Source organism: Homarus americanus, unplaced genomic scaffold (genome assembly GCF_018991925.1).
Source record: "Homarus americanus isolate GMGI-L3 unplaced genomic scaffold, GMGI_Hamer_2.0 scaffold40856, whole genome shotgun sequence".
In the NCBI taxonomy this organism is placed as follows: domain Eukaryota; kingdom Metazoa; phylum Arthropoda; class Malacostraca; order Decapoda; family Nephropidae; genus Homarus; species Homarus americanus.
In genome coordinates this window covers 4,217,308-4,237,726 of record NW_024734615.1, presented here as the reverse complement: position 1 = coordinate 4,237,726, position 20,419 = coordinate 4,217,308, and the positions used below count along the sequence as shown (strand labels likewise).

Here is a 20,419-nt window from a genome sequence, read left to right as displayed (position 1 = left end):
TATATATATATATATATATATGTAACAGTGGTTCACTCTCCCCTAGCAGGAGAGACAGTATGAATAGGAGACAAAATGGCAGTGGTTCACCCTCCCCCAGCAGGAGACATAGTATGACAGTGGTTCACCCTCCCACAGGAGAGACAGTATGAGTAGGAGACAATATGACAGTGGTTCACCCTTCCCCAGCAGGAGACAGAATGGCAGTGGTTCACCTCCCCAGCAGGAGACAGAATGGCAGTGGTTCACCCTCCCCATCAGGCAATACAGTATGACAGTGGTTCATTCCCCCAGCAGGAGAGACAGTATGAGTAGGAGACAGTATGGCAGTGGTTCACCCTCCCCCAGCAGGAGACATAGTATGACAGTGGTTCACCCTTCCCAGCAGGAGAGACAGTATGGCAGTGGTTCACCCTCCCCAGTAGAGGAGCAGTATGACAGTGGTTCACCCCTCCCAGCAGGAAAGACAGTATGACAGTGGTTCACCCTCCCAGCAGGAGAGACAGTGACAGTGGTTCCCTCCCTAGCAGGAGACACAGAATGATAGTGGTTCACCCTCCCCAGCAGGAGACATAGTATAACAGTGGTTCACCTCCCAGCAGGGGAGACAGTATGACAGTGGTTCACCCATCCCCCAGCAGGAGACATAATGATGACAGTGGTTCACCTCCCCAGCAGGGGAGACAGTATGGCAGTGGTTCACCCTCCTCAACAGGGGAGACAACATGACAGTGGTTACCCTCCCCCAGCATGAGACACAGTATGGCAGTGGTTCACCCTCCCCAGCAGTAGACATAGTATGACAGTGGTTTACCCTCCCCAGCATGAGACACAGTATGACAGTGGTTCCCTCCCCCAGCAGTAGACATAGTATGACAGTGGTTCCCTCCCCAGCATGAGACACAGTATGAAGTTGTTCACCCTCAAGTAGACATAGTATGACAGTGGTTCACCTTCCCCAGCATGAGACACAGTATGACAGTGGTTCACCCTCCCCAACGTAGACATAGTATGACAGTGGTTCACCCTCCCCAGCATGAGACACAGTATGACAGTTTGTTCACCTCCCCCAGCAGGAGACACAGTATGACAGTTGTTCACCCTCCCCAGCAAGAGACACAGTATTGACAGTTGTTCACCCTCCCCCAGTAGGAGACACAGTATGACAGTTGTTCACCCTCCCCAGCAGGAGACACAGTATGACAGTTGTTCACTCCCCAGTAGGAGACACAGTATGACAGTTGTTCACCCTCCCTCAGCAGGGGACATAGTATGACAGTGGTTTACCTCCCCCAGCAGGAGAGACAGTGGCAGTGGCTCACCCTCCCACAGTGGGAGAGACAGTGGCTCACCCTCTCACAGTGGAGAGACAGTGGTTCACCCCTCCAGCAGGAGATACAGTATGGCAGTGGCTCACCCTCCCCCCAGGGGAGACAGTATGGCAGTGGTTCACCTTCCCACTAGGAGAGACAGTGGTTCACCCTCCCCAGCAGGAGATACAGTGGCAGTGGCTCACCCTCCCACAGTAGGAGAGACAGTGGTTCACCCTCCCCAGCAGGAGATACAGTATGGCAGTGGCTCACCTTCCCACATAGGAGAGACAGTGGTTCACCCTAGCAGGAGACAGATGTGGCAGTGGCTCACCTCCACGTGGGAGAGACAGTGGCTCACCCTCATAGGAGACAGTGGTTCACCCTCCCCAGGAGATACAGTGGCAGTGGCTCACCCCCCAGCAGGGGAGACAGTATGGCAGTGGTTCACCCTCCCCAGCAGGAGACATAGTATGACAGTGGTTCACCCTCCCCAGCAGGAGACATAGTATGACAGTGGCTCACCCTCCCCAGCAGGAGACATCGTATGACAGTGGTTCAGCCTCCCCAGCAGGAGGACAGTAGTGGCATACTCTCCAGCAGGGGCATGCAGTGGTTCACCCTCCCCAGCAGGGAGACAGTATGGCAGTGGTTCACCCTCCCCAGCAGGAGGAGACAGTATGGCAGTGGCTCCTCCCCCAGCAGGGGAGACATTATGACAGTGTTCACCCTCCCCAGCAGGAGAGATGGTTCACCTTCCCAGGGAAGATGGTTACCTCCTGGGAGAGCATTATGAAAGTGGTTCACCCTCCCCAGCAGGAGATGGTTCACGTGGAGATGGTTCAGCAGGATAATGGCAGTGGCTCACCCTCCCAGCAGGGGAGACATTACACAGTGGCTCCACCCTCCCCCAGCAGGTGAGAGATGGTCTCACCCTTCCCCAGCAGGAGAGATGTTCCACCCCTCCCCAGCAGGAGAGACATTATGAAAGTGGTTCACCCCTCCCAGCAGGAGAGATGGTTCACTGCTCCCCAGCAGGAGAGATGGTTCACCCTCCCCCAGCAGGAGATACAGTATGGCAGTGGCTCACCCTCCCCCAGCATGGGAGACAGTATGGCAGTGGTTCACCCTCCCCCAGCAGGAGAGATGGTTCACCCTTCCCCAGCAGGAGAGATGGTTCACCCTCCCCTAGCAGGAGAGACATTATGACAGTGGTTCACCCTCCCCAGCAGGAGAGATGGTTCACCCTCCCCCAGCAGGAGATACAGTATGGCAGTGGCTCACCCTCCCCCAGCATGGGAGACAGTATGGCAGTGGTTCATCCTCCCCCAGCAGGAGACATAGTATGACAGTGGCTTACCCTCCTCCAGCAGGAGAGACAGTATGACAGTGGTTCACCCTCCCACAGCAGTAGAGACAGTGGCTCACCCTCCCCCTGCACAGCCCAGCCAGACAGACACGAGGATGAGGTTATCGACCAGTTCGCACGTGGCGGTGGACGGTGCTGGCCTCCCTTGTCATCCTCGTCCACACCACCACATCCTCACCACACCACCACATCCTCACCGCCAAGTCCTCAACCACACCCTCCACACCACCACATCCTCACCGCCACGACCTCACCACACCCTCCACACTACCACGTTCTCACCGCCACGTCTTCACCACACACCCTCCTCACCAGCACGTCCTCACCACACCCGTCCTCACCACCACATCCTCACCACTCTTCCACACCACCATGTCCTCACCACACCCTCTTCACCACCCTCGTCCCTCACCACCATCCTCACCACCACGTCCTCACCACCACGTCCTCACCACACCCTCCTCACCACACCCTCCTCATCTCAACGTCCTCATCACACCCCCCTCACCATCACGCCCTACCCACACCCTCATCACTACCACATCCTCACCACACCCTCCTCACCACCAAGTCCTCATCACACCCTCCTCATCACCACGTCATCACACCCTCACCACGAAGTCATCATCACACCATCCTCACCACCATGTCCTCATCATACCCTCCTCACCACCACGTTCTCATCACACCATCACCACACCCTCTTCGCCACATCTGACGTATCACCACACCCTCCTCATCACCACATCTGCTTCATCACCACTTCTGTCTCATCACCACTTGTCTCATCACCACACACTCTATGTAAACTATCTCTTATCTCATGTGGGATCAATAGAATTAATGTTCTTTGTCTTTTCCTAATACAAAACCAATCATCAGGAACTCTCGGTGTGAGCCAGACTGCAGAGTATACCCACACACAAAAATACAGGCACTTGATATTAAAACATTTTATCTTCACGTAATTTTTCCAGGTAACGATGTGGATCCGTTGGATTTTTTTTTTTAAGACACAGATTCAAGCTTCGGTGTTAAATGTTGAATGAAAAATTTTTTGGAAAGAATTCTTATTAGAGAATCAGTTTTATTTCATTTCCGTTGATTTCATGCCCCACGGTTCTGTTGGCTCGTGTCCACACTCGTATATAACAAAGAAAAGGTGTAGGGAGAGATCACACCAACGTCAAATGTGTTTACCGAGACGTCCCCCTTACCAAACACTGACAAGTTAGAAGATAGATGATAATTAGAAGTGATGGAGGTTAAATAAGGCATTACGAGCCAGAAGTAACATAAATGACAAATAAATGATAGACGACACAGTTTGTCTAATTCACCGCACCACTATGTACGGCGTAGCCCACTTGCATCAGCCTCCACCTACAAACAAGTGCGTGATTACGAGCATTTGTTGGCTGATAAATGATGTGACTGTTTTAAGGGAATAAGCGACAGTACACTTTCAAAATATTCTTCACCGATGATGGTGAAAACAATCCAAGTCTCGCCACAAACACTCTTACAATGTTTCCTTCAGAGAGGCTGCCCCGAGTCCTCCTGTAGGTTATTGGTTGATAATAGCGTCTGAGTGGTAGTGTGTTATACGTTGTCTCTGAGAAGAAGTTCCTAAGTTTTGATCGTTGTTTAGTGATAAAACTAGGCTTAATAATTTACGAACAAGTTGCTCCACAAATAACTACTGTGTTCACTACAAAATGTCGAATATAAATTATAGTATTCTAAAATCAAAAACACTTTTTTGGTTATTCCTTCTAAACATATCTTTACATAAGAGCAATAACTGTTTCTACAGGGTTATCGTGAGAGACAGCTGACATCCTCTATATGAGTCTAGCAGCACTGTGGACTCCTCGCTGCAGCTCTCAGAAGTATACTTGACCGTTGGTGACAGTCGCACATTACCTCCCGCTGACACTACGACACAGCATTGTTTTTGACTTCTCATGCCAGCCCTCGTCACTCCCAAGCTCAACACTCGCACATTTCTCCCTCACGCGTTAGCTCTGTTAAACACTTGTTTGTACTACGAGCCTAAACTGTCGTTACTCATCGTTACCTTAAAGTCTCGGTACCTGAAACACATGAAAGCTTACTATATATCTACTAATATCCCTGGAGGTATAATAGTGTTAACAGACCTGCCCAGTGTATTGTGTAAGGGAATGAGTTGTGTTTGAGGAATAATCTGCCATGATGTCTCTAGCGCATGACATCTCTCTGCTTCACGAATATATTAATTTAAATCTTCACCCCAAACAAGGCTCTTACGGACACACCTATATTAATTATTATTTCCAGGACTGACTTTTACCTCACTCTACTTTAGTGTATTCCTACTGACTCACTCACCCCATTGATAACTGAATACAATATTTTACGAGAAATATAATAAAAGTTATATTTCTTTCCAACTGCTGTCATACTTGTAATTACTTAATCAACCACGGTGTCATCCTCAGGTCCATACGCGGTAAAAATGCCATCCTATTCCACACTTTTTTCCGGCTTTCTTGACTAATTTTCCCAGATCTTGAAACTCTCCGGAGATTCGTCTTTTAATTTCATTCATTCATATGTCCGTCCCAGTGTCTGCCTTCCCCTGGTCGCCTTACTCATTAATATCTGTACCATAATCCCCCTATTCTTAAATATACTGTATGGTCAAAGTATCTCCTTCTTATTCTATAAATTTAAAGTTTTTCTCTCAGTGCTCTAACCATCTTTGCATTTCTTCATTTGTGTTTTCCATCAGCATCACCTACATAAAGCATTATCCTGTAGGCCCAGTGGTCGATGGTTTAGCCTCCTCCAGGTGTCTGAAGGTGATCATGGCCCTAACTCACTGAACAATACTGACTACTCATAGCATTTATATATATAATAAATAACAGCACGACAATGAGAAGAAATACAGGTGTGGTCAGCCCTACAGGACAACGCCCTCAAGTGTCGACAGGGAGCGGCTCACCTGCGTTTGACTGAACCAATTAGGATGAATGAGAGCGGTGAGGGGGGTAGAAGCCATTTTTTTTAAGGCGGACTCAGAAAGTTTCTCCATAATTTTTACCAATGTGGACTGAGTGAGAAATGTGGTTACGTTCATATATAAAAAATATTGATATATTAACAACCGGATGATTCTAGTATTTTGCGTAAATAAAATATAAAACAATACCGCTGTAATCTTAAACACTTTACTACACAATACACCTACTATTACACTATATCATCTGCCTCCTTAGCTCAGTGGTAGAGCACTGGTCTCGTAAACCAGGGGTCGTGAGTTCAAACCTCACAGGGGGCACAAGTGTTTAATGACTCAGGTTTAGCAGGTGTGTACCACTGTATCCTCACAGGGGGCACAAGTGTTTAATGTCTCAGGTTTAGCAGGTGTGGAACACTGTATCCTCACAGGGGGCACGAGTGTTAATGTCTCAGGTTTAGCAGGTGTGGACCACTGTATCCTCACAGCGAGGCACAAGTGTTTAATGAATCAGGTTTAGCAGGTGTGGACCACTGTATCCTCACAGGGGGCACAAGTGTTTAATGACTCAGGTTTAGCAGGTGTGGACCACTGTATCCTCACAGGGGGCACAAGTGTTTAATGACTCAGGTTTAGCAGGTGTGGACCACTGTATCCTCACAGGGAGGCACAAGTGTTAATGTCTCAGGTTCAGCAGGTGTGGACAACTATTTCAAGGTCACGGTAAAGGCTATAATATAAACTAGTACAGTACTGGGACAACCAGAACCATGCAGCTGATAGTCCGAGGGATGCACAGGGTGGATTCTCTTAGCCAGGAATGTTAATCACATACTGTAGATATTGTAAGATCCTATAAAAGATATAGTGAATGAAATACATTTATGAGTATTACTGTATATCTAAATCGGCTATATATGTTCATATAATTTCATTTTGAGATGATGATAGGGAACCATGTCTATAAAGACAAACTTACACATTACAAGCAGCTTCAGCTTGAGGTAGATTTTTTAACCTCAAGGTTTTAAAAACAATGAATCCCATCCTACTATCATTACACTGAATAAAGTCTGTGTGGCTGTTTGACGAGGGTGACGGCCGGTGTAAATTAAGTGCCATTGTTGATATTGTTGAAAAAGGGGGGGGGGGGGTGAATGAATGATAAACTGACGAAGAAAACCCATAGTGATGAAGTTGAAGAACTGAGGAGGAAGGTATTATATAGGGGACTGGCCACCGTGCTGCTGACCAGCTCAGCTGAGTGTGTGAGTTGTGTGTTAATGTACAGGTGCACACATTCTCAGAGCTTGTGACTGCTCATGTGTGTGTGTGTGTGTGTGTGGTGTGCGCGCGTACGTGCGTGAGTGTATAAGAGATAGAACTCAGTTACCTAAAGGTGGTAGACTATGAGTTTATAGTGGCAGACGTTATTCCTGTCATTCACCACAAAGTCAGTAAGTTATTACCACACTATTCCCTAGATCACACAGTATACTGTAAGAGCTATTTCTTGTTTTGATCACCATTAATGTCTGATAATTCTCCGCGTCCCAATGACCTTAGAAATAATTATGTTATATAAGTACGGACAAAATCTAGAGATACAGTTGGATTCATCCCTTAATAGTGGTGCGTCACCGCCCCCCTGAGCACCACACTGTACACCCCTTCCCCCTCTACCTTTGTTGGCGCGTCAACGTTCCTATATCCTGCAGGCCAAAATATTACACCACCTGACTCAGTAGGAATAACTTTTGTCATACATGCACATTGACATGTACCAACACACACACAAGCACGTAAGTACAAGAGTCCACATATGCACACAAGCTTAGCAACTTTGTAGTAAGTGCTGGAACGCTGGAAAGTTTTAAAAAGAGGCTCGATAGATTCATGGATGATAGAGTGGTAGCAACTTTCGACAGGAGCTGCCATGCACAGGCCAACCGGCCTATTGCAGACTCCTTAATTTCTTATGTACAAACACACGTATCTACACGAGTACACGCACAGCCAATTTACAATCAGAGGCGAGATAAGGCTGTGCCTCTCCTCCCACCCCCTACCAGCCTGGCGGGCTCGGGAACGCTATGATGAATCACCACCACATGCCGCATGTTTATGCAATGTACCATGTGCCTCCTTAGCTCAGGGGCAGAGCACTGGTCTTGTAAACCAGGGGTCGTGAGTTCGATTCTCACAGGGGGCAAATATGTTTAATAATATAATATAAAACTAGTAATATATCAAAGGAAGACGCATATTTCATACCAACATATCTGCTGAGTGATACGTTACACCTCAAGATCTCTGTTGAAGCACCTCCTGTAAGGTTTAGTTTCTCCAAAGTTGTTTCAGGTGTTGGCTGACCCATAACACAGTGCACCCCCACCTCCTCCTCTCAGCTGAATAAAATCGCCTGGTGTTAGCGCACACCCTCCCCCTCCCCCCCCAAAAAAAACTACTAAGAATAAAGGAAACCTTACTAGGCAGCCAGGTCTGCCAGCCTTGTTTCCCCCAACCCTTATCATTCATATATCTGTCCAGCCTTGTGTTTGAAGCTTCCCAGCGAGTTCCACTTAATTTTGTTTTAATTTGTCCCACTGCTCTACAGCTCTATTTCCAAACCATTTTTTTCTTTCAATCCTAAATCTAAATTTGTCTAATATAAAATCATTGCTATGTGTTTGCTCCTGGTTTGACAGTGTAAGTACAATAGTTATATCACCTTTAAACCCCATCTTCCATTTATACATTTTGACCTCTCATGAGAATGCAAATTCAGTTTTCTTAATTTTGTCTCTATACCCAAGGTTCCTTTAGCCTGGAATTAGTTTTGTCTTCCTCTTCTGGATTCTTTCTAGAATCTAGTGGAATCAATATCCATTCTATATTACGGTGGCCAAAAATGACCTGCATAATCCAAGTATGGTCTCACAGAAGCGAGATATACTGTAGGCTAAGGCATAACCTCACCTGTTACCAACACTACTCGACATGAATACATCACAACTCCGTGTGTCTCTGCCCAAAATTACCCCAAATGACAGAGACTGGACAAAGGTGATATTGCCAGTGCTAGATTTAAGTTGGATAGACTTCATGAGATACTCTTTAGGTGTTCCCAAAACTCAGTCATGGTTGATGAATAAAATCATGGAAAAAAGGACCAACAGAAATACTCAGGTAAATCTACTTTATTTACATATATTAAGCTACAGTTTTACAACATTTAATGTAGTTGTTTTGAACAGGCTAATATTTCAGTAGTGATATATAAAAAAAACATCACTGTTTGTAAAAGTTAGTAACATAGTTGGTAGTGACTACTTTTTCACATAATATTTTGTGCTCACTCTTATTGATGACCAACGTTTTTAAATACTGTATAGAACAACTACACAACTACCAATATATTGTTTGCAATTAAAATTCGAGATTTTAAGATTAGGCCTCTACAGTGGAAAAAGTTTGAAAATCAGGCTTCATTATTTCAAGTTTGAATAATAATAATAATAATAATAATAATAATAATAATAATAATAATAATAATAATGATTCAGCGAAATTGTCATCCAGACTTCCAAATGGATAGGATTATATATAAACTATGCTTCTGTATGTTACTACCCACATGGGATTTTTCTTCAACCTTAAGTGATTTAAGGTAAGAAAAAATCGAGTGAAATTCGCTTCCTAGGTTAGGTTAGGTTAGGTTGTGTTGGTAAGGTTTTCAAGAATTTCACACTCGTTTCTTAGGTTCAAGTTGGCTCATAAGGGATGAGTTGTATCTCCCTTATAGTCAATTTGTTAAAAGAAATAATGTGAAAATCATTAAAAAAGCATCGAAATATACAAGAAAAACACAATTTCGTCCAAAAAGTTGTTGGACCTAAAACGAATATGGACCAAAAACTTCCAGCATCTCTGGATCCTTTGGAAATTAGTATAAAGACATATTTCTGTTCCTTTTGGTGTCGTTGGAATAATTTGTAGCTGCACAGTAATAGTATCCCATTGCAGGTGGCAAAACAATGTGTACAAGACACTAAAAACACAGCGTTTACCGAATGTGCGTCTCCCTTTAATCTTTGCCCTCTCACTATTGTTTAAACTTAGCAGCCGCTTGGCAGCACCACAGTCAGGGGTGAACGAGTTAGCCTAGTAAAGTGAGCCATCTTCTTATAATACAGAATCCTTGCTTTCCTTGGTTTAGTTTATTTGTTTACGAACCTCGTTACTCGTCACCACTAACTCGCTTAGCTATTTTTTCTTCACTATCGCTATATAGATAGTTGTTACCTCGGGTATCATATTTAGGTATTCGGTTGTGAAAACTGATAAAATCAACTATTGCTCTTTTCCTCGTAGTTATCAGTTAGCTGGTCGGAATCTGATTGCATTGGTCAAGTCTTATCACGTGCTTTATAGTCTGATACATTTGAAGAAAAAAATGGGTTTATTTTCGCTTGTCTAGCCATTTTAACTTCATATCTTTTTACTTTTATTTTAATCTTTTGCCCATCTGGATAATTAATTACAATAATCTTGAAACTGAACGTCGCCCTGTTTGATTCCTCTATAGTCTACTGTATACGTACAGGGTGTTTCAGAAATACGTTTCATAATTCTGGGAGTGTGTTCCTGAGACACACACAAGGATAAAAGACTTCATGACCATAGTGTTGCTAGTACAATTTATTTATAATCGTATGCAATCTGATGTGGATTTTGCAGGAAATGTTCAACGTTCCGGCCCGCTTCTTGAATGTTACCATTTACTTTAATAGAGCTTGATAGTTTATGCTTTAAGTCCATAGACTTGTTGCAGTCTTCCCAAGCCAGTTTTGTGATTATAACTCCGAAACCATGGGGCATTGACACATGGTCACGGAGTCATTCAGCCTTAGGTATAACTCAGGCATACACCCCCGAATTATGAAACATTTTCAGAAACAACCTTATATATATATATATATATATATATATATATATATATATATATATATATATATATTTCAGACTACCTACAGTGATTTACTTTATATATATATATATGTTAACTACAAGGAAAGAAAATGTTCTGCAAGCAGAACAGATGATTCTTGTTTATCTTCACAAAAACACCGCTGCGGTGTTTTTGTGAAGATTAGTAGGGTCATTACCTATACTTGACCTCTGTGGACTTGATCTCACCCTCCTCTGTATATATAACTTGTTCTGCACTTCTACTTCTACTTTAGTTTGTACTCACCCCTGAAGATGTGAATTACACGAAAGCGCTTGGGAACTTCGTGTTTTCTTTTTCCTTGTGGTTATCAGCATACCGGTATACCTGGATCACGTGCACCTACAGTGATTTATTTGCACATATATATATATATATATATATATATATATATATATATATATATATATATATATATATATATATATATATATATATATATATATATATATATATATATATATATATATATATACCCCTTTCTACCCTATACTATTAATTATACATTCACTTGGGGGCCATTTTTACATAATCTTATCCTTTTTATAAGGTATATTTACCCTTTGCGCATTAAGTAAAGTAACACATTATTTAGGTCATGGTTAACTGGTAGGAAACAAAGAGTCAGCATAAATGGATTAAAGTCAGACTGGGGTGCGGTCAAAAGCGGAGTTCCCCAGGGATCTGTATTGGGCCCTCTGCTGTTTGTTATATTCATTAATGATCTTGATTTAGGCATAACTAGTAGGATTAGTAAATTTGCAGATGATACCAAAATGGGGAGAGTGAGAACAGACAGATTTTCAACATCTTTCAAAGAGATCTAGATACTCAAGACTATATCAGTAGACTGGCAAATGAATTTTAATACTGATAAATGCAAGGCACATGCAGAGTGGGAAAAGATGAAGCCCAAAACGTTGCGATAAACTATTGAACAGAAAACTCAGTCAGAAAAGATCTAGGTGTATTTATATAAACACTTGAAACCTAGAAAACAATGTATTAGCGTTCGCAACAAGGCAAACAGGATTTCAGTTCATATTCAGGTCTGTGAGTAACAGAATTGCTGACGTTATCTTGAAACTTTACCTAGCATTAGTGAGGCCACACATGGATTATGCGGTTCAGTTCTGGTGTCCTTATTATAGAATGGACATAGATTCTTTGGAGAGAGTACAAAGAAGAATGACAAAAATGATCCATAATATTAGAAACCTTCCATATGAAGAAAGACTGAAAAGCTTAGGCTTGCATTCATTAGAGAGGCGTAGAGTTAGGGGAGATATGATAGAGGTGTACAAGTGGGTGAGTGGGATTAACAAGGGTAAAATGGAAGATGTTCTGAAGCTCAGTAATAACGAAATAACTAGAACAAATGGCTTTAAATGAGATAAATTCCGATTCAGAAAGGATAAAGGCAAGCACTGGTTTGGTAATAGAGTTGTGGATATGTGGAATAGGCTACCGAGTGCTATAGTAGGATCGGGGACGCTAGGGAGCTTCAAGACGAAGTTGGATAGGCACATGGAAGTGCTGGGATGGGTGTGAAAGGGATCTGCCCTGTATGGGCCAGTCGGCCTCCTGCAGTATCCCACTTTCTTATGTTCTTATGTTCTTATGTTCTTATGTTCTTAAATTGTTCTGGTACTCGGCAACATTATATCTCATGGTTTGGTCACCTGATAAGGTTAGCTCAAGATTGAAGAAGCCGCAAGTCCAGAAAACTGTAAGGGCAAACTTTTTCGGAGTGAGAGTTGTGAACTCTTGGAACAATCTACCAGAAAGTGTTGTGACGGCGAGTGTGTGAGCTCTTTCAAGACAAAACTTGACCAACATTTGGAGCGGGTTCAGGTACTTTCAGGACAGGAGCCGGTGCATGCCCAGTACTTGCCAACAGTGCGTAACAGAGACGTGACCGATCGCCCAAGCGGCTAACGAGCCTATCTTTTGGTGAAGAGGATAAAAGAAAAGGAAAAGTAATAAGAGATGTGACCGATCGCCCAAGCGGCTAACGAGCCTATCTTTTGGTGAAGAGGATAAAAGAAAAGGAAAAGTAATCAGAGACGTGACCAATCGCCCAAGCGGCTAACGAGCCGATCAGCGGTAAAGAGGATAACAGTAAAGTAAGGATTACCTTTAGGCTTATGTTTTAGTTGATTAGTGGTTTATAGACCTCGTCACCTCATCAACTGTCCTCTCGAGAGACCTAGTCAGGGCTGACACACCATCCCTTGTATAATAATAGGTCCCTTCTGCCATAGTTGTCCCAGTGTTCGATGAATGGAACTGATATTGATTGACTTGCAATATCAAGAACTTCGTCACTCCTACACTTGTCAATATCGTTGTCTGCTGCATTAAGACAGATAATGAGGTCAGGCTTTCAACTGGCTCAGCCATGTTAAATTTTGTTATTATCATCGACTCTGTATCTGTGTTCTGACTAAATAAACTGTTTCAATATCAATATTCCCAGACATATTATCCATCCTATCAACCGTCTCCCACCCCAGCTCCTGGCTAACACACCCTCGTCCAGTTGTGACATCACCACAAAGAATGTTTTTAATTCTGTTAAGAGCCCGCCCTCTTGCTGTACACACTGTTATGGCAGTGGTTCCAACCCTGCGTGTCTGGGCGGTCCCTTGACTGTGCGTCAACTAACGTGTCCGAACAAAAGGAGATCGGCTTCCGCACAAGGCTACAGACATCAAAATAGCCTCTATTTATAAATTTTCATATTTTCTTGCCTCTTAGTTTTCAAATAAAATAATTTCAAACGATACAATATTTTTATTTTATTTATTTTTTATTTAACATTTAGCGGGGAAAAGAAGGGTAGTGTTTGTTCTGTTGCACAATACATTTGCAGATAAAAATCATTTTTTACCTCACACACAGATAAGTGAGCATTCGTTTATCACTGATAAGAGAACCTGCCTGGTGTACCCGAGGGTGGGGAGCATGAACTGCACAAAAGAATGCGTCACATGATCTGCTTGATAGTTATGCTTTGTAAGAAAACGTCATCCCATCATGTTCAGTAGGGAGTGACAGTTTGGCAAAAGTTTTCAAAATCTAATTGCTTGGGTTGGATTATTTGTCTATCGGCCACGCTAATTCCGAATATGTTTGAGTTTTTTACATCATTGCATTAGAAGGTTTGTGGATACTTTTGGGTTTGGCATGAAAAACGCGAAGAAACTGTAAATAATAAAGGGACTGGCAATGTGGCACAACCTGTTAAAATCAAGTTATTGAATTGGATTATTCGACTACTGTGTACACTGGTTCATAATATGTTATTGTTTTACAACTCAATGCGCTACAAATTATGCCGATATTTTTGCTGCAAGTCACCACATACGTCTCTCCACTTTCTTCCAGTTAGTCACTTTAGACTTGTCCCCTTCAGTTATGATGTTGTCTGCAGCTCTGATGGTGTTTGCGATGTGAGCCACTGCATCATTGGATACCTTGAACCTGTCAGCAGTTTCTCCGATCCTGTCCTCGGCTTCTTTCTCCCTTTTCCTTTCTCTGATCTTGCTCTCCTGTCGACCATAGCCTTGAACTCATTGTCATTGACATCCTTATAATCACTATCTTCTTCCTGAGCACTGTCATCCACTGCCGACACTTTACACGACATCCTCTCCATCTCCTCCTTACTCTTTGACCTCATCTTCTCAGTTTTCCTCTCTTCCTCAGCCCCTTTCTTTGCCCTCTTCGCTTCCTTCTCCCTCTCTTCTTTCAGCTTGGCAGTCACAATTTTGTCAACGCCATCAATGCAGCCCTCCCTTCCCGGTTTCCTCTGGGCTGCCAGGAAGCTTTTCTCTCGTTCGTGCACTTTGCTGTCGTCTGCCACATCAAACAACTTCTCAGCTATATCCTCGAACCTCATCTTCAGCTTCCCGTTCTTCGTTTTCTTCCTTTTCTGTTTCTGTCCATTTCCCTTCATCATCATCGTCTCCCTCCGCATCCTCCACAGGTCGTGGACTCTCATTTTCACCCTGATTTCAGAGATAGTGGGGACAGTGGCCTTCCTATACACATCCAGTACCTTCTCAGTCACCTTGTTGGTGGCATCCATATAATCAAAAGCATTTGTTCTTCTCCTTAACCTCTCGTTTTCTGCTTCATAAGCCAGGGCACTTCCAACTTCCTTGTTCAGAGGCAACTTGTTAGATGGCAGAGGCATCCGAACCCCGAACACCTTATCGTTACCCTGGCGCAGCTGAGTGTTGCTAATCTTAGGACGACCCATCTTGGTGGCGGCCCTTTGAACTAACTGCAAAACAACACAGAAAAAACAACTTTCAGCACTTCAATATCACCACCTATTGAACAATATTTTATTCAAAAGTACGGACTGAGATTTTGTCCTTAACTGTCCAAGTCAAGCTACTTGGGCTGAATTCGTTGATCAGTCCTGGGACGAATATTACCAACGGCGTGAATAGATTCCGTGGAATAAATTCAGGGCATTCCCGTCCAGGGAGCCTCAACAAACTCTGTAAATATTGCCATTGGCCTGCCATTGGCACATATACGGAGTTTGGTAATGTTCCATGAGCGGGAATGTCCTGAATTCATTCCACGGAATCTATCCACGCCGTTGGTAATATTGGGCCCTGGTTTTCGAAATATACGTATGTGGTGACTTGCAGCAAAAATATCGGCATAATTTGTAGCGCATTGAGTTGTAAAACAATAGCATATTATGAACCAGTGTACACAGTAGTCGAATAATCCAATTCAATAACTTGATTTTAACAGGTTGTGCCACATTGCCAGTCCCTTTATTATTTACAGTTTCTTCGCGTTTTTCATGCCAAACCCAAAAGTATCCACAAACCTTCTAATGCAATGATGTAAAAAACTCAAACATATTCGGAATTAGCGTGGCCGATAGACAAATAATCCAACCCAAGCAATTAGATTTTGAAAACTTTTGCCAAACTGTCACTCCCTAATGTTCAGTGTGAGGAGCAATGTACAGACAAACACCTTGCACTGAGTTGTGCTTTAGTGCACCTTAATAAAATTTTAAATGACAGAGCGGAGTAAATCCATTTTAATGCCCAATACTGTACGCACGTCACTAACGCCCTCTTCTAACTACAATCTTGATAACACGCAAAATAAAGTCGTCACACGGTAAACTTTACAAGTTTCTGCGTAATCATCTAAACTGTGATATCTTTAGTGTCTACTCAACACAAGCAAGCCAGGCACCAGGTGTTACATCATACCAGCACTCATAGTCGCGGCCCCAGAACCATACATGTTGATGTGAGAAGTGATGACCGCGCAGAAAACTATACAAAGGTTAGTGGACCTACTATATACTCAGCTGGTTAACAGCTCACCTAAGGCCACTAAACTGCTTCAGAAGGATTTACCTAGTGATTATAACGAGTAAGTTGTTGTAGCTAACTATATGTAAACGTTCTGGCGAGCCATAAACCACTACAGGCCATTGCTCGCTCACCTCTCACATAATCCACACGTATCACTTGATCATACAGGTGTCCTATAAGAAGTATCTGCCTCCTTAGCTCAGGGGCAGAGCACTGGTCTTGTAAACCAGGGGTCGTGAGTTCGATTCTCACAGGGGGCACAAGTGTTTAGCAGATGACTGTAGACGAAGGGGTGGCGGAGTATATCACTTTATGTACTCCTATTTGATGAGCGCCATGGTGAAATGTACACTGGCATGATCAGCACTATGATGATCTGAACACCTACATAATCAGTACTGTGATGATCTGAACACCTACATGATGAGCACTATGATGATCTGAACACCTACATTATCAGAACTGTGATGATCTGAACACCTACATGATCAGCACTGTGATGAACTGAACACCTACATGATGAGCACTATGATGATCTGATGATCACCTACATGATGAGCACTATGATGATCTGAACACCTACATGATCAGCACTGTGATGATCTGAACACCTACATTATCAGAACTGTGATGATCTGAACACCTACATGATCAGCACTGTGATGAACTGAACACCTACATGATGAGCACTATGATGATCTGAACACCTACATGATCAGCACTATGGTGATCTGAACACCTACATGATCAGCACTATGCACTATGATCTGAACACCTACATGATCAGCACTATGATGATCTGATCAGCACACCTGAACAGGATCAGTACTGTGATGATCTGAACACCTACATGATCAGCACTATGATGATCTGAACACCTACAGGATCAGTACTGTGATGATCTGAACACCTACATGATCAGCACTATGATGATCTGAACACCTACATGATGAGCACTATGATGATCTGAACACCTACATTATCAGAACTGTGATGATCTGAACACCTACATGATCAGCACTGTGATGAACTGAGCACCTACATGATGAGCACTATGATGATCTGAACACCTACATGATCAGCACTATGATGATCTGAACACCTACATGATCAGCACTATGGTGATCTGAACACCTACATGATCAGCACTATGATGATCTGAACACCTACATGATCAGCACTATGATGATCTGAACACCTACAGGATCAGTACTGTGATGATCTGAACACCTACATGATCAGCACTATGATGATCTGAACACCTACATGATCAGCACTATGGTGATCTGAACACCTACATGATCAGCACTATGATGAACTGAACACCTACATGATCAGCACTATAATGATCTGAACATCTACAAGATACACTCAATGTGACGAGCACATGTACACCGCCTACAGCTTGGTGCAGAAAAAAAGCTTTCCAATTTCACCGTCAATAATACACTCATTGATTCAATATCTGAGGCACATAAATATTCAGGTGGCCCTATTAGTGAAGATCAGGGTCACTTGTTTGATGTTCAGTGTAAGTTATATCATCACCTACAGGAAAGTCTAATAAAGTTGAAAACTAGTCAGTTACTCGATAGTCGATGAGTATAAAGAATATCTTCACACAGAAACCTTTAAGTGTTCAATCATGATTTTTCAACAAGTAGAAAATTTTACGTACACTCAGATTGCAACAGTGCATGATTACCGCTTATGTCCGATTCCAACCAGGGAAAGCACATCCAAAATGTAAATATGTGTTGCTATTCTGATAAGACCATATAGCGGTGCGCGTCATATTTGTTACCATTCATACGTGTTGTGATGTCTCCTTAGACAAAATGGACTGTGGGGGTATAAGACACGAGACCTGGCGACACTGGCCACACGATGATTTTTAGTCGACCTATGCGAACGAAGATCAATGTTACATTACTTTTTCCCAAGGACAACACCCAGCAATATAACTAACACTTATGTGGGTTAAGCCTTCCAGGGGAATCTTAAGAGGACTTATTCTAATCAATAGTTATCATTAAATAACCGACATTTAAATACATACATTGTACCTCAAGATCTTCCCAATCAGATTTATCATGTACCACTACTCATCTGGACTGGTACTCTAACCCACTAACTTAATCTAATTTAAATCAACCTAACCTAAATCAATCCAAGCTAGCCTAACCTAGTCCTGCAAGGTTGCAACACACACACACACATAAAAGTTTCCCAACACTCACCTGGTCATGCGGCACAGACTCAACTAAACATAACACAGGTGTCCTTCAACGAACATCTGCCTCCTTAGCTCAGGGGCAGAGCACTGGTCTTGTAAACCAGGGGTCGTGAGTTCGATTCTCACAGGGGGCACAGGTGTTTAGCTGACTCCTGTAAGAACAGAAGGTTTAATATTATAAGCGTATGGGACAAAACGACCGAATAAGAGATATTTATAAATATGATTATGTTAGGCTCAAAAGAGTTAGGCAGCATTAAAATCAGATTAGATGAAATTAAAAGAGTGGCTGATGCAGTGCTGAGGCGGAACATTCCCTTCTACAGGTGTACAGTACATCTTTATGGTGAGTAGTGCTCCCCTACAGACCAACACCAACATAATCATGAGGACCTGAACACCCATGTTGACTCACTCCCTTGCGGACCTCTATGCAGAATCACACCTCTAAGCTGACTCACACCTCTATGCAGACTCACACCTCTATGCAGACTCACACCTCTTTGCAGACTCACACCTCTATGCAGACTCACACCTCTATGCAGACTCAAAACTCTGTGCTGACTCACTTCCATGCTGACTAATGCCTCTATGCTGTTTCACATCCCTGTGCTGCCTCACAACTATAGGCGTTTATTGTAAGGCGTTTTCGATTTATGGAATAGCTAACTCGTTAGCTATTCTGTATGTGCAGACGCTGATTTTGAGCTGTGAGTATGGAACATTCAGAGGGAAGAGCTAACACTTCGATGAGGCGTTAGTCTTGAACAGCAACCAAGCGGCCCGAATAGCTAACAACCAATCAGGGAGCTCCTCCCACGTACACACTGTGTAAATAAGCGGATCATGGCCGCTTATGGAGAATATTTTGATTAATGTTGAAGAGTTATGGGCATGTAAGACAATAAAAAACTGTGATATAATAATAAAAATAATTCCATATACGGTAGTCTATTGGATAGTACCTAAAGCAAAGCGTAAGGCATGAAAGAATTTAAAAGTATTTAGCCTAGTTGAAACCAGTTTTGGCTCCGCCCATTCTTACGTGGGCGCTGCCAGATTTCATTAGTCGCTGGTGAATTTTATGTAAAATATTGCTAATAACTCAAATATGAATAAAACTTTAACATCATTACCCATAAAATACTTTAAGTAAGGGTGAACAAGTTGATTAAAGTTCTGTAAATGCAAAAATTAATATTAAAACGAACCTGAAATTCGTCGTATTGCGTGTTTATGTTTGCGAACAACTGTAAACAATGTAGCAGCAAGACATAGATTACGAAGTGGGGGTTTGAAGCTCCCACCCCGGAGTCCGGACCACCCACCTTTACAGCGGGCCCGATTTTTTGTGTTATTCTTATTTATTGTTGACTGATTGACTTTTTTCCTTTTTTGTCTTTCTTTCGATAATATTTTATACATTTTCTTCATTATTTCTTTCCATATTGTGTCCAAATAACAGTGCTCCTAATTTTACTGTTTTCTGAAGACTGTGATGTACAATAGTTATTCCCAAGACGCGGTACAATGTCGTATTTTTTAATGACACTCCAGGAAAGCTAACGCTTTAGCTATTCCGTGCTTCTTAAAACGCCTTACAATAAACGCCTTATGTAAATTGACTCAAACTTCCATACTGACTCTCACTCCTTTGCTGATTCATCATTCAATACTCATGTTATCACCACTGACAAGTTTATTACCGAGACTTATATAACGTAATCAGCAGAAATATACAGAACTGTACTTAAATGTGTGTGTGTGTGTGTGTGTAATACTAATAATAATAATAATAATAATAATAATAATAATAATAATAATAATAATAATAATAATAATAATTAACGGTTTACTGAAAAAGTTCTGCAGCCCTAAGGCTGAAAATATACATTGGACAAAAATGACTTATTGCATACAAAGACATGGGGTGGGTGGGTCGTTTAACAAAAGCTTTCATTATTGAAAGAAGAAGGAACAATGATTGAACATACAAATTATTATAGTTTACAGTTGATGGCCTGGGCCTGGGCTGGTCATGGAGACACCAGGTGGTGTGGTGTTCACGTGGTGCAGTAACTCGTCCTCGGATGTTGATATGAAGGACCTCACGTGGTCATGGC

At 42.6% G+C, this 20,419-nt stretch overlaps 4 non-coding genes across 4 annotated transcripts; all 4 read left to right on the top strand.

The window, feature by feature from the left end:
* The first annotated feature begins 5,935 nt into the window (after positions 1-5,935).
* Trnat-cgu lies at positions 5,936-6,007 on the top strand. Its single transcript has one exon. It is a non-coding gene; the product is annotated as a tRNA-Thr (tRNA).
* A 1,819-nt stretch (positions 6,008-7,826) lies between these two features.
* Positions 7,827-7,898, top strand: Trnat-ugu. The gene has a single exon. It is a non-coding gene; the product is annotated as a tRNA-Thr (tRNA).
* Positions 7,899-16,248: 8,350 nt separating this feature from the next.
* Positions 16,249-16,320, top strand: Trnat-ugu. Its single transcript has one exon. It is a non-coding gene; the product is annotated as a tRNA-Thr (tRNA).
* Positions 16,321-18,358: 2,038 nt separating this feature from the next.
* On the top strand, positions 18,359-18,430 carry Trnat-ugu. Its single transcript has one exon. It is a non-coding gene; the product is annotated as a tRNA-Thr (tRNA).
* Positions 18,431-20,419: the final 1,989 nt, after the last annotated feature.